A 16426-nucleotide genomic window follows, 5' to 3' on the forward strand; every position below is an offset into this window, starting at 1 on the left:
TAAATGTATGTGTGACTAAAATTAGATAGGATTCATTAGGGTCTTGTTTTTCTTTTTCCAGTGGGTACTGTGGTATGTTTCTCATACCCAAAGGATTTTTAGGGGAAAATAAGAATATTTTAATAGTTGACTAGGCTGTAAATAAGTGATATCCTAAGTACTGACACAATTTTTGTGATGATGATATACGTACATACTATGTTCACCGAATGTGTCTTTAGCAGTGCACAGTACATTCTGTAATCAGATTAGTTCAATCGTATTAGATTATGTTATACTCTGAGGGTATTCCCTTAATCCCATTCCTTTGGCATGCAGAAAAATGGCAAATTGCAGTAATAGACATTAGGCTCAAGAAATAGTCCCTTGCTCTCCATCCCCATTTCTGCAATTATAGAATTAAAAAGACTTTGTTTGAGTATACAGGAGGAAGAAACTAAAGCCAAACACTGACACTTAAAATTCAGTTTTCTGTCCTGCCCTCATAACTGTTGAGAGACCTTTTTCCAAATAACCATTTGGATGCATAGGAAGGTTACATTAATGGACTCATAGAATCATTAAGGTTGGAAAAGACCTCTATCAAGTCCAACCTTTGATCAAATACCACCATGCCTGCTAAACCATGTCAGGAAGTGCCACATGCACTCATTTTATGAATGCCTCCAGGAATGGTTATTCCACCACTTCACTGAGGAGCCTAGTCCAATGCTTAACCACTCCTTCAGTGAAAAAACTTTTTCTTATATCCAACCCAAGCCTCCTTTGGCACAACTTGATGCCACTTCCTCTTGTCCTGTCACTTGTTGCCTAGGCGAAGAGACTGACCCCCACCTGTTTACTCCCTCATTTGAGGTAGTTGTAGAGAGGGATTAGGTCTCCCCTGAACCTTCTTTTCTCCAGGCTAAACAGCCCTCAGCTCCTTGAGCCACTCTTCATAGCATTTATATCACAGGCCCTTAATAATCTCCATTGTGCTTCTCTGGACACAGAGCTTCAGTTTGTGCAGTGAGAGGCCCAGAACTGGATACAGAATTTGAAGTGTGGCCTCACCAGTGCTGAGCACAAGCTGATCCCTGCTCTGGTCCTGCTGACCACGCTATTTCTGATATAAGTCAGGATATATATATTTTACATACAATATTGGTAGACTACTTCCTATGCATATTAAAACGTTTCAGCCTTTCTGCCAAGCAGTCATTATGGCTGCAATTTTTTTCATGGAGGCCAGCTGACATGAAATACTATGTTTGTACTTTTAACTTGTCTTGCCCTCAAAAACACTTTAGTTGCATTCAGACAACCCACTGGAAGTAGTTCCCTGGGCATGGTCCAGATTTGTATTTAGATCTCCAGTTCTTTGGTAGATAAGCAGATTATTTGGACCAAATCTCTATCAGGAATCATTAAAAAAAAATTAACAGTATAGACAGTCAGGTTCCAATGTCTGAGAATGTTTCTAGATTTGAAGGCAGGTATGTAGTCATTACACGTAGCACACCGTAGTTTCAGACAATAAATTTCTATGAGACCTTGTTAGTATCAGAGTAATATCTGTAGGTACTTTTTGAATGCTGTCACTGTCTCTATTGAATTCTCTGAAAATGTGAGGTTCTGAGGAAAAAATAATTTCATATAGTCCATTTGCTACCTTCAACATGAATCAAATTGACTACTTACACATTTAGAAAAAAATATATAACACCTGATTTTTTTGTTTCTGTTTTTTACATTTCAATGGGTGTGAATGAATTTACCTATCCATGATGCTCTCAGATATATTAACAAATGTATTGTGCAGTGTTTTGATTTCTTCATCATCTCAGTAGTTTAGTACTGTATCACAATCTCTGCTAAATCTTGACTGAGAAACAAAGTTTAACCTCTCTGTTTTGGCAGAACTTATTTTAGAAGATTTGTACATTAAGAAAGTGAATACCAAGCAGTCTTCTAACTTGAACCAGACAGGACTTAGTGAAGGATAGATATCTGTCAGCTTACAGGGAATCTTGCCATAAAATAATTTAATCCTTGCATAATTTTTTTTGGCAGATCTGTAATGAAAGTCAACTACAACTTTTAAAATAGTAACTTTTCCATTCCATGAGCTGCAGGATTCCATCATGGCATCAACAACAATGTCAAAAAAATCTAAGTTTAACATATAAATAGAGCTTATGCATTTTTTAGACATGAAGAGACAGTGGCAGACAAGAAGGTAAACAGTTATAATGATGAGGGTCTAGTGAACACAATTAAGCTACAAAGGTTAAGAAAAACAAAACTTCTGGTGAGTAGCTAGTAAAATAATATACTATCAGTAGTGATAGTGAACAATTCTGACTTCTCAGATATCTTTTGTTGAAAGGAATGCAATGAAATAAAACCACTGGATTCCAAATAAGCAGACTTCAGCTCTGAAAATCAATACATATCATTCCCCTCCTAGGAGGAGAGCCTAGGAAAAAACTAAAAGAGAATATGTATCAAAATATCTTAAATACACTACAGTACTATACACTCCTCCAATGCAGGGTGTATGCAGTGTATAAATCAACAGCCCAGATAAACTCTAAGTTCTTGTTTGACATCAAATATAAGAAGTAAGCAGAAGAGGTCAGAAAGCAGAAGCTAAGTCAAATGGCAAATGTTGAGTAGAAGAGAATTGCAAAAAGCTCAAATCAATCCAGAATAGTTGGAGCAATCAAAATAAAAGAAACCACTGATTAATTAGACAGAAGTTAGTGGCAGTGGATAGACAATCACTGCATGTATATTGGTATATAAAATGAACCAGTGACAATTCTGTAGCCCCAAGAGCCCCAAGCCCCAAGAATGTGGTACCACACATTCAATATCCATATAGTTAAATTCTCTTTTCTCCGAAGCACTATGGCCTTGTCCCAGTCTGTCTGTAAGGAACAATAAGTGGTTCATGCTTCTTCCCAAACACTCCTGTGCACTCCCTGGAAGAGTGCTGTTTTGAACAGGCTAAAAGTGGACCAGCAATGTGGTAACTGTTAAATAGTATGGACAGATGAATAATTGGACCTGAGCTTGTGCCATGACTTTATTGTGTTTATCATAGTAAATATTGCCAGCCAGTCCTGTTCACATTTTGGTGTCAAGTGTATTTGTTTCCCTTAGGGACATTCTTACATGCTCTGCTATCCTGTCCCTCAAGGACAGTTTTAATACAGGACCATTTATCTTCCTGGGTTTAGTCTCTGTTTAAATCCTTTGAATCAGAATAGATTTTCTTCCACTTAACAACATTGAGTCTTTTTATTTATTTTTTTTTTTTTTATTTTTTTTTTTTTTTTGTTATAAATCAAGCTTGTCCAAGCATAAGACATGACATGAGAAGCGACTAAAATGGGACAATTTTGAAAATGTAAAATGTCTCCATGGTGCAATACTAGCAGTAAGAGAAACAACAAAATTTTTGTTCTCTAGCAAGTGAAAAGGCCAGAGATGCAAATTATCTTTCATTAAAGAAGTCAATTTCTACAAGCTGCTGAATGCTGTTAATATCAAGCTGAAGAGCTAATGGTACTGTTAAATTCTGAAGCAGAGAAATAAAACAACATAATCAACTACTTGACTATAAACATCACAAAGGGCAACAAGGAAAAGAGTAACTTAACAGCATTGTCATAAACAAATTATGTCATCTCAGTTTGATTTCTTTCTCTAAGAGGACGCAGGCCTTTGAGATAGAGACCAGTAACTATTAAATACCTTGATTTAATAAAGCCTGTAGGGAATAGGTTGTATCCTTTTATGCTGTATTGCATGCCATTTTCATAGATGACCAGGGATACATGGTCAGGATTAATTTATGTTAGAGTAAAAACAAAACTAGTAGGAAAATCAGAGCACTGGTAGTCATCAATAGTTCAGCATTGAAAGTTTGTAACAATTGGAGTTCTATATGTATCTGCCCTGTAGCCAGTATTATTCAGGACTTAATTATTAACATCCCTAAACATAGACTTGCAATTAAAGAAATGAAAGAAAATTGGTGCGGTGGAGCTGCAGTGGTAGGTAATACAAAATAGTATTTCAATTTAAAAATTGAAATTATGCTATGAAAATAATAAGACACAACATAAGAAGAAAGGATGAAGACTTAAAAATTTATGCAGGAAAAAATAGCCACACAATAATAAGATGAGAAACAACTAGATACCTATCTCAAAACTAAAAGGAGCTATAGACTACAGCAGCTCACAAGATGAGAAGGTGTTAAGGCTGTTGATTACAGTTTGGTGTTTAGCCCTTCAAGTACCTGGATATGAAATTTATTGGCACATTGAAAACAATATTTGCAAAGGAAAGACTTCATGATTTGCCATATGTTTCAGTTATTCTTTGTAGATAAGCATATTTTATCAGAGTTAGACATAGGTCTACTTTCTGGTTTACTAGAAAAAAAACCTACCATTTGTGAGAAGTGTTCCATGCTGGGTTGGTTCAGTTAGAGATTTTAATAAATGTTAATTAGTCCGTTCTCTGTACCCCCATTTTCCTCTCACAATGGTTCACTCCAAGTTGTCTACCATAGGAGCTTTTACATGTCCATCTTGTAGCCACTCCCAAATTCTTCCTGAAAGTTCTGTGTCAGTCACCCCATCCTTGCAATCCCATTTGTCCCAGAATGCTGTACCCACCTCTGTTACATTCCCGTAGGTTGCTGTGGTCCACGACACTCCCCTGTCGTCTGTCCCCATTGGGTGAGGGGGGCTTCCGCCCCTGTCTGCCCGCCCCCTATTTAACCCAATGCTTCCTTTGTTCAGTCGCCATTTTGTCCTCGCACGCGACCTGGGAACAGCCGCTCCAGCCATCGCAGTGGCCATGTGGGAAATAAACATTGTCAGCCACGCAGGCAAGGTGTGCCTTCTCTCGTCTCTTTGCTTCCTCTCAGCGTACAGCTACGAAAGCTGCATTGCCCACACAGGAGCGCTCAGCCCTAGAGCCTCCGTGCACGCGGCAGACCTGGTCTCACCAAAGGCAGCGAGCCTAGCTGGGCGCCCCAGCTGCCCGAGACCGGAGCGAAGAACAAAAGCTGCAGAGAAGGACATATGTATTATTCTAGATATTAGGATGAGTATAGTCCTTGAGATGGGTATTTTTCAGCAATGCTAATGACTATGTTGAAGTACGTAATCCATTTTTTGGCATGTTTTACTTGAAGAACAGGTAGAATAATTTCAGAGGGACTATGGGAAAGCAACAAGCTTTGCCAGAAATTCAGAGAGATGTATGACAAGGGAAAAACTTGAAATGTTTGATCTTAAGAAGATAAGATTGAGGGATGAGAGTGGAGGCATATGCTAACAATTTTCATGTATTTTAAAACTATTGCCTAAAGGAGCAGGCTGATCTGTTCCCTGCCTGTGGTGCATAGAATAATAGTTCCAATTCACAGGAGAGGTTATTTCTTTTATGCTAAATTATTTTAAACCATCCAGATTTTGCTGCATTACTCAGGTAAACCTGCTGGATTTACCACAATGGAGACTCCTGTGATCCCTTCCTTTCTTGCTCTGTAGCATTTAGATAATTTCTCTTTAGCACCTATGCCACAGTGTTTTAAGTTAATCCTTTCATCCGTGATTGCGACCTGTGTCTCACAGCTTTCTGTTACAGTGAGCTTCAGGGCAAAACAATCTTCTATCATGAGCTATTGAAAGCTCTCAGTAAGTTGGATTTTGAATAAACAAAATTTATTAGTTCTTGTGTGCTGAGACAGCCTTCCTTTCTGTCTCTTCAGAAAGTATACTTGTGTCTGTTGGTGCGCTCCAGACTAATGTGCTCCTGATTCACTGCTCTTTGTGTGTAAAATTCCTATTTCCGAAGAATGTTTCTTCAACCTACCAGTCAGATGATTGTAACTAACTGATGATAGCTTTGTTTCCATGGAAAGACTTCACAGTTTCTTCATGAGCTGGTTGGAACCTTAAGGCCTCTGCAGTGCCAACTGCAGATCTCTATGGTCTCTCCAATATCCAGCCCAGACTTAGGGACACTCCAGTACCTGATTTCCCAGACTATTATCATAAAACAAAACTTCAGAAAAATTCCTGTCAACTAAATGAAATGTCTTGACTTTAAGCAAAAAATGTGAGAAATTTAAAGTAAAGTACAGCAAGCAGTGCTGTTGTCCACAGAAGTGCAGTGAGTTACACCTGCAATATTCTGAACATTTTTTGTTACCTTAGACTATAAAAGACCACAAATATAATATATCTTTATTTTTCGTATTTTCTAGCATCTCTTTGAATTTTAGACTCTCTAGCTTTGGTTTATTTCAAGTTTTAATTTTCTCTGTGTTTACTCATTATTCAGTTGTTTCAGTCAAAATCCTTTCCAGGGTATGTTTGATGATTTTTGTTCAATAATGTTCAATAAATTTTGCATGTTGTATTGACATGCAAAATTTTCAAACTACAAAACACAGATTGAAGAAGAAAGGTTAGCATTGCACCACTTTTACTAAATTTGTTAATTGCAAGGTTTGCTATTAAGCAGACAAGGATTATGCAATGAAACAAAAATACACAAAAGTAAATACATGCAAGGATTGTGTATTAATATAGAGCCCAAATATCAGGAATTTGCTGTAATCATTGGTTGTACTACCAGTGTGCAAATACCACTGTCATTCTTTGAAATCCATGCCCATGTGATGCTCAAACTTGCAGTTACACAAAACTACACAAAAACAAGATGAGCTTTGCAGACCTCACACAATGCGCTGGGGAAGTCTGGCAAGGCAGAACTACAGCCCAGTGCTACCAGCAATTGAATGAGAACTCCCACCAGTCTTTGTCCTTGCAGAAAGCTGAGGGATGAGACAGGCTATTAGTTTGTTTTCACATTCAGGCAGAAGTACTCTTTTATAACTTCAGCTTAAGAAATTTGGCAGTCTCTTAAAGGAACAAGATGAAGGTACCCACACAAATTATTCTTGAGCAAAAGAAAGAGAGGCAGTTCAATGAAAGACCAAATTGGCCAAATTGTGAGTTCTTCAATGAAATGAAGAAGCTGACAAGTGACCTGAGAAAGAGGGTCACATAAAAGATGGAAAATAGGTCAAAGGATAAATAGAAAATTAATAACATATGCATATAGAAGTCACATCCAACATAACAAGGTGCAGAAAGACAGATGGCTAGTTTTTATTTTCTCTGATCCATTGTCTGAGAAGACGACTATTAACCAGATTATTTCTATTAATATAGATCCTCTTTTTAAAAGATGGCTTTTTTCATTGAAAATTGGATTAAAAGTATAAAATAATTCTCAGCCAGTACATTTCAATGAAAGTAAAAATGTGAGTCTAACATCGTGAGAGTGAAAATTATTCAAGGGGTGGGATTTTTAGGTATTTTTTATTAGTGTGTTTTGATGTGTTTCACAAATATTTTTCTTGTAATAAAAATTAATTACTATTAAACACATGTTCTACATGGAGACCTCTAAATTATTTATTGAAGACCAGTATATCGAATAATCACTTAAGACAATCCACAGGAAATACAAAATCCATGAGGAGAATTTATGGGAGGAAATGCAACATCTATCAAAATCTCCCATAGATGTAAGAACCATAGAAATTTCCTGTTAGAAAAAAATAGATGTTGTTTTAAAAAGCAAATACAGAAGAGAGGGACCAGTGAAAAATCAGTATGTCTTTGTATGTTTTTAAAATATCTGTAATGAAGTACTTTCTAGTACTTTGAGTGGTACTGCAGTCTATTAACAGAAAAATGAATAACCAGGATGTTTATTTCTAAGACATATTTTAAATAGATTACTCCAGGGAATAAATTTCTATATTTAGTCCACAAACAGTGAATAAGAGCAGTTCTATATCATTAAAAGTGTGTATTTTCCATTACACTTGGAAAAGGAGACTTAACAAATTGACATACACATGTAAATTCTTTCCTATGCCTATGGATCACAGTACCTAACAGAAATGTAATCTAAGTATTTGATGCAATAATTTATGATAAACAGTTTCAATTTGAATTGTCTGCATCAGATGCCTGAAAAATGCAGAAGGCTTTTTCAAAAACAGTGGGGAAAACTGCCTTCTACATTGCTTGGAAACATAGAACTTCTATTACTAGATGTCTTTGAGAACAGCTTAGAGAAATATTTTTTATAAATTACTTTGGTACACTGAATTATACCTTAGAACTGAAGAGTGACTTAAAAGAACCTCAGAATACTAGCTGTACTCTGTGCCTAACTGTGTAAAATTGAACACTTCAGCACACAGGTTGGCTTTTTGCTTTAAGAAGGAAGATAAATCTGAGAATTCTCAAAATACTTGGTAGATGCTAATTCCTGCCATGAGGTGACTTGTCCTGTACCTTAGACCATCCATTTCAAAATCATTTCCTGCCTCTTATATATATAGGTAAGAGGAGAAGGCAGCTAATTTCATACATCAATAACTTCAATACCTTCACTTAATCATCCCCTGCTAATGAAGTAGTGTGTATGTGTCAACTGCTGTGCATCAAATTATAAAGGGTACTGAGAATAGAATGTATTGCAGTCTTTCAAAACTACTGTAAGACTATGAACATAAAGCTGTTTGTAGGAAAGGAGCAAGCTATCACAAAACCACCTTTGTGTCTTTGCCTCTGATTAATGATCTGTGCATATCAGCAAATTAATAAGAACCCAGTTTTGCTAAGAAGCCAGCATTTTAATTTGCCTCAGCTAAAGCACCTTTTGCTTTTTACAAAGGATCTCACTTCGCTTTTTAAGAAAGCTTCTGATCTCACAGTAATAAAAAATGATGTAGAGCTAGAAAAAACAACATAATCTACTATTAACAGATACTGAAGTGTGGAATTTGACATGCCAACATGTATTTGAAAATGAGGGTGTTTCCCTACATAATTACAGTTTGTTTTCCTCTGCCATTTTGACCTACACAGGATGAAAATCTCTTCTCGTATCTATGTAACAGGCTTACTGAAATGGAGGTCAGGCTATTAGACTGTTACCTTTACCATCCTGAAGGGAGTAGCTATAAAAAGAGATTTAAGAAACAAGAGTTGTTCTCAAGAAAAGAATCATTACTAAAAAAAAAAAAAAAAAAAAAAAAAAAAAAAAAAAAATCTTATTTTGTAACAATAAACTGCAATTCTAGAAGCCTGAAGGTTGTGCATAATGGTAAAACACTGCTTTGAACTTTTACCATCTGTTGAGCACCTAAATCCTGTCCAAGTCATTTGTGCTGTTCTTATATACTTCCACTTACTGTGTCTGAGCACCTGGGAATTATTCTTCTAGATCTTCATCCCAATTCATGGAGTTCTGTCAGCTGGATTCTAAAACTAAGGCATCAGCTCCTGTAGCTCATTCACATCCCAGCCAGGACTGTGGCCATCTGCTCTTCATTATTCTCATGTGTCAGTGCTTACCTTCTCCCAGCACACAGCTGTGCACACCCAAACATGTTTAGGAGTGTTTGTTCTGCAGAGCCAGATTTTTCTAAAAAGAGATCAGTGAGAGAACACTGTGGTCAGAAATTGCAACAAGGGAGATTTGAGTTGAAATAAGGGAAAAGTATTTAAGAGACAGTGATTAAACTCTGGATTGGTTTAGCTAAAGGGGCCATTGAAATCTCCATCTTTGAAATCCTCAAAGGCACCACTCCCAGTTGGATTTTGAGAAATAGAAATTTGTCCTTTATCATTCTTTTCCTAAGGTCAGAAGTTTGATTTCAGACTTTATTTGTTAGAGAAGCGGTACCTCAAATGGGTTCTTAAATTAAGCAGAGCATGTTTGCCTTAGGGAAGTGTAGCAATAATTTGATTTGAAGAAATTTCTTTTTCTGCCTTTCAGTTTATTTTCTATGCACTACATTTTCTTTAATTTTGTGATGGTAGTTCATTAGCCTTTGCTAGGAATACCTCCGTGAGAAACAGAATAAAGAGACAAAATTAGTATTATTATTCTATTTGTTCCGAACTGAGGATTATTCATAAATAATCTTACAAGGGTTTGTATTTTTAATGATTTTGCCCAGATTTTTTTTAAGTCTTTATGGAGGTTTATTTCAAATATGTTGTTCTGTTGAAAAGGCCATTTATTGTTATGCAGACAGAATAAGGCGTGTACATTCAATAAATATTCTTATTTTAGGTTAAAGAATACAAAAATAAATAAATAAAATAAATAAAAAAACAGCTGCTGTCCTTGCAGATAGGCAGTCTTTCTGGGACATTAAAGCTCAAGTACCAAGAAAACAAACATTAGTTCTACTTGTCAAAGTTCTTTCAGTGTACATTATACTGTTTATTTGCGTATGTTATATTTTTAATTTTGCCTTCAATGAAAGCTTTTCTGGTTAGTGTGCTCTGTGCTGTGTCTCACTGATGACCTGAGGAAATTATTTGACATTTCTGTTTTTCCAGTCTCCAGAATTTCTCTCTTCAGGTGGTATCATTATAAAGTTCCATGTGTTGATTCCTTCTTTTCAGTCTGTGGCTTGTAAGAAATTGTCACAAACATTTCCATTGCTAGCTTCCTACTGTATGGCTGTCTCTTTTCTCTTTACAGAATTTAGTTATTTGTGTTAATATAAAGATAAAAAAGCTCAAAATCAAAGTAGGGATACCCCACTGCTAAAACACTCTTCTGGTTTTGAAAGACTATAATGGAACAGCATCAGTTAAAAATATGACTTATTCCTTGTAACTATTTGTTTCTTGTTAACAAACTATCACATGCAGAACTGGATTACATCCTAGAAAGAAAAGTTGTTTTCTCTTGCAATTCTGCCCATGACTCACAGTGCAAAGGAAAAAAAAAAGACAAACCTGAAACACAGCAGAAAAAAGGAGAGCTAAGTAAAGATTAATTATTAGTAATTATGTCAGTATTAAACTGATAGTGTAGAATGCTTTTAATGTACTAATGGTCTTCATGTGATTTCTTCCAACAAAAAGATATGATTTTGATTAAAAAGTGAATCAGGGCCCCCAGATAATTCTGAGTAGCAATTAAATTATCTTGGTAGAAAATAATTAAGTGGAAAATTGCATAGTCTTGATGGAAGGAAGCTATTTCAAAATTTCCTGTTTAGGATCCATCTATTTTTTTCTCTGTTTCTGAAAGATATGGTAGTTGATCTTGATGATGGCAAAGATGTCTTCCTTCAGGTTATCTCCATGGAGTAGGCTTAAGAAGATTTATGTGTTTGAAGAAAAGATGCATCATACCTCCTGTTGTTGTAATTTCTTGATTTAAACTGTGCTAAATAAATACTATTAGGAAAACATTCATGCTGTGTCATATGAAACATCCATCACTATCTCTTCTCCAGCTGTGGCCAGTAAGTTACTTGAGGAAGAGAATATGGCAAAACTTATCAGCTTCTGGTTAATCTAAAGAATACTAAAGAAGTAGTGAAATACAGCTCCTCTAAAACACTGATTATTCAAATATGAAGTAAGGCAGCATGTAGTGCGTTGACCGTGGCTGAATGCCTGGTGCCCACTGAAGTTGCTCTGTCATTCCCCTCTTCAGCTGGACAGGGACTAGGTAACATGATGAAAAGCTCATGGGTCAAGATAAGGAGAGGGAGAGATCACTCAGTGATTATTGTCATGGGCAAAAGAGACTCAGCTTGGGGAAAATTAGTTTATTACCAATCAAATGAGAGAAGAATAAAGGAAAATGAAAGTAAAACACTTTCCCCCAACCCCTCCCATCTATCCAAGTTCCACTTCACTTCTGATTTCTCTACTTCTTCCCCCACAGCAGAGCAGGTGTATGGGGAACGGGGGTTATGGTCACTTGCATCACACATTGTCTCTGCCACTTCTTACTCGTCACTGGAAAGACTCCTCACACTCTTCCCCTTCTCCAGCACAGGGTCTCTCCCATGCTGGAGCAGGGAGGGTCCTCCACAAGGAATCTGAGACAGTCCTCCACAAAATTCTCCAACGTGAATCCTCCACATGGGCTGCAGTTCTCCATTAACAGTTCCAGCTGGGTCCCTTCCATGGGGTACAGTCCCTCAGGAAGGCTCCTCCAACTTGGGTCCCCCAGAGGGTCACAGGTCCTGCCAAGGAACACTGCTCTAGTGTGGGCAGCTCTCTCCACAGGCCACAGGCCCTGCCAGGAGCCTGCTCTAGCACAGGCTTCCCATGGGGTCACAGCCCCCTTCAGGCACATCCACCTGCTCTGGTGTGGGCTCCTCCAGGGGCTGCAGGTGGATCTCTGCTCCCCCCTGAACCTCCAGGGGCTGCAGGGGCACACCTGCCTCACCATGGGCTGCACCTCAGGCTGCAGGGGAATCTCTGCTCTGGCAGCTGGAGCAGCTCCTGCCCCTCCTCCTTCACTGACCCTGTGTCTGCAGAGCTGTTCCTCTCACACACTCTCACTCCTCTCTTTAGGCTGTGGTTGGCAGTAATTTTTCCACCTTCTTAAATATATTATCCCAGACGTGCTGCTGTCACTGGTGGATTTGGCCTTGGCCAGCAGTGGGTTCATCTTGGATCCGTTTGGCATTGTCTCTGTTGGACATGGGGAAAGGTCCTGACAACTGCTCACTGTAGCCCCCACTATTTAACCCTTGCCATGCAAACCTATACAGCAGTATGATTTTTAATGATCATATAGCATGAATAGCAATATATTTTTGGAAGGGAGTATTTCTATTTCATAATAGAATTAGTATACTTAATGGAAAAAATGTTAAGGAAGAGTTTTCTTCTAATATAGATGCATCTCATAACTGAGTAGCCAGCCATTCTGCTGCAGTGATACTTATGATTAAAGATCACTCAGAGGCACTGCCATCAGTGGCCATCAATAAAATGGCATGCCATGTACATTAGGCCAAGTTCATATCTGAATGGAGTCAAAAGGAGTATCATCATGATTTCATAGTTCTGCCTCCTACATATTACATACTTTATTGATGTAACATACATGTCCTCATCTGTTACAATTTCTGATTGATTTAGGGAGCAAACAACTCCATGGAGTTCTAGTATTTTTGCATTTGAAAAGAATACAAGGCAGTACATAAAACACACTTTTACAGCTAATGCTCGTAAGGCAGTCATGTAAGTTAGAAATACAGTATTGTTTGTGTTTAGTGTCTTTTAAAAAGCTCAATCTGCCCTACAAAAATGGATGAGACCATTTCCTAGAATGTATTAAGAGATGAATCAGTTTGAGATATAAATAAGTAGGAGACAAGTCCTTTGAAAGCCTGTTTTTGTAACCACCTTTTTTTCTATTTGTCTTTTCAGACAATGTAAGATTCTGTTGTACATACTGTGTTAATTAGATGTAGGGTTTTGTGGAAATGCATTCTGGTTTAGAAATACAAATAGGCTTTCTGTAATGGTACAAATATCCAGTAAGAAATGACTTGTTATATAGTGTAACTTCACATACAGATCAGAGAAAGGAAAACATTTAAGTTCTGGAAGGGTTGGCTGGTTTCTCGTTTAACTACCAATACTACCAATACCGTATTATTGGATAACATGGCAAATTGTTTATCAGTTACATCTTGGGTTATTAACTCAGTATTTATATATTTTTTAATATATATATATATCACATCAACCAAGCTGTTGTGATACAAAAATTGTTTTGGTAATAATTTAAACAAAAAAATTTAGTCGAGAAGAATGTTATGGTCCTTTCATGAATGTTCTTACAAGAAGAAAACATATTTCTAGAAAATAAATAGAGTTCATAGTTTTTCTCCTTCTCTGCATGATTAAATTGGTCAGTGAGAACTTTTGGCACAGAACTATGAGAAATAATAAATTTAAATACAAGTGGATGATGCAATCTGCATTTCTTTCACTATGTTCCAATTTTGTTTTGATAATAACCATAATTAACTATGTTCCAGCTGCAAGAGAATGAGACACTCAGTGAAGGCATCCATGAAAGCTATAGGTTTGTTACAAATAGGCAATTAAAAGAAATAGGAACATTTCATGAATTTCTTTAGGAGGTAGTCAAGTATTCAAGCATGGCTTAATGAAGTAGAAAGCTATCACATCATACAATGATCCCAGCCTAGAAAAGTTATCTGTTTTAACATATAAACTCAACTGAACATGCTAGCCTTGTACAGAAGAATTTACAGACATTTATAAGGCAAGGGATACAAGCCTGAATTAGCATATGATACAAATATATATACAGTCTGTATATATACAGTCTGTATATTAATATACAGTCTATACTAAAAAAATGTATCAAAATGTTTTGTATATATATTGAACATCGTAAGACAAAGAAGATTCCTGAAGAGCAGCTCTCAGTGATGGCAGCTACATTTCTTATAATTATATAAATTCTGGAGATGTGTTTATCATTTCATTTTATTTCAAAACAAAAGAAAAAAACGTATAAAAATAACTTATGTAAAACTAAACTGCTTGGTTAATTCATTTGTTCATTAATTCATTCAGGCCTTATAAAATTTTCAGTTTTCTTCAACACTGTTAGAGATAGTTGGGTCTCTGAATTGTCCCTCACCTACTAGGAGACCCATTTTCTCTATTACACCCACAGGGATCATGAGTTGCACTGGCTGCAGACTTGAGCAAGTGTGGAGTGTTTTTCACTAGTTGATGGACAACTTTTATGCAAGATGTGTGCTCACTCCTGGCAGAAGTCCTGCATGTCACGCTCACATGACAGGCTCACCCAGAAAGTGCCAGGTCCTTCATGACCAAGCAGTCTCCCTTCCTTTGCTCCTGTCAGCCTCCACATTGCCACCATCAGTTGCACCTGAGGTGATGAGGTGATGACTGAGGTGACAGTTGTGATCCTGAGTTTTGTCATAGCTGCCTGGCTCCTGCTTTCCAGTCTGGTCCATGCACGTGGAGGTCACACCGACTGAGATCCCTGTGGGAGCACCACTGCTTGTTAATGCAAAGATCACCAGTTGGTCTAAGGGTAGAAGGACTGGGGATTTCTGAAGCAAGTGGCAGTCTTGCACATCCCAAGAAAAGGAGTGCAAGAATAAAGTACCCTAAATGGACACTACTGTTGGGGGCTGGAGAAGGATTACAGTGTCACACAGCCCTGGCTGCTGCAGTGGTTGTGATTTTCTGTGAGAGGCACAAAGGATATATGGAGAAGACTTGTAAACATAATGACTGGAAATGTGGTTAAGAACAGAACATGTTAAGAACAGAACTTGAAAATAAACCAGCATCAGTGCATTGTGGCTGTGACCAAAACTCCAGGAACAAGGAAGGAATGCATTTTTGATGACATGAAATACATGCAGAGTGTTCTGGACTTGCTGGCCTAGGAGCACTTCTGGGTAAACAAGAACCCCATCATTAGGCCTTTCTCAGATAGCATTGGCTACAGCGGTGGCAAAAGGATGATCACCATTGTGCTAAGGACATCCTGGTCCTCTGGGTCCTTTCTGTACTTCTCAGGTGAGCTTTCTATGTGTTGAGAAGGCCAGGACTTTAGAGGCACGCTGCTCGTGTGAGAGGAATTGAGCAGCCATGGCACCTTCCATGTCTTCTCTTGTATAACAGATGTCCTGAAAGTACATTTTGTCTTTAGAGAAAGACACATCAGATGGTTTTGGCAGCTGCTTCTTCAGAGGAGGTCATTGTTGAGAAAGCAGACAGCAGCATAAAAAATAATGTTCCCTCTGTAGTTCCATAGCTTCTTATTTTGTTTCTTAGAGTATTTCTACATTTAAAAAACAGAGGGTTGCTCTGTTCTCCTGTTTGATTTCCTCTGTTGCCTTTTTTTTTCCCTTGAATTACTGAGAGGGTGAGGAATGGCAGGAGCAAACTGCTGCAACCCCTCAACAGTGACTCTCCAAGGAAGGCTGAGTGTTTTTTATAGGTAAGTGCTGTAGGAGAGCTAAAAACAGACTGCAGTCTTCTCTCTGTACTCTGAAGTAAATGCCCCTCACTACCTGACATGCTCTTTTTCACATGTTTCCCACATGTAAAGCTCTTTCCTGAAACCTTATTGATTCCTTTGACTGGTTCTTCCAACTTTTATCTTCTTTCCTGCCTTTCTTCTGATCCTATGTGCTTCCTGTTCTGCCTAAATGTCAGAACTCTGATGGAGCTCCAATGCAGAATAACTTCAGGTTATTGCAGTTATACTGATACAAATGTCATTATATTGAAAATAAAGTTAGGCCCTTGCACTCTTAATTTACTAAATCTAGCTTTCCTTAAGTGACCTGTTGGTGTTGTGGACTTTTCTTATAGAATTTAGTAGGTTATTTTAACTAATTCCAAGCCTACAAACTCTTCTCAATGAATCAGTCTCTAGAAATAAATTTATTATGCTTCTAGATCAGCCACAGAGGAATTTTTATCTGTTGGTGATTGGACAACTTAAAATCCTAACTTAAATCAGATTTCTG

The sequence above is a fragment of the Vidua macroura genome, chromosome Z (assembly GCF_024509145.1).
Source record: "Vidua macroura isolate BioBank_ID:100142 chromosome Z, ASM2450914v1, whole genome shotgun sequence".
Classification (NCBI taxonomy): domain Eukaryota; kingdom Metazoa; phylum Chordata; class Aves; order Passeriformes; family Viduidae; genus Vidua; species Vidua macroura.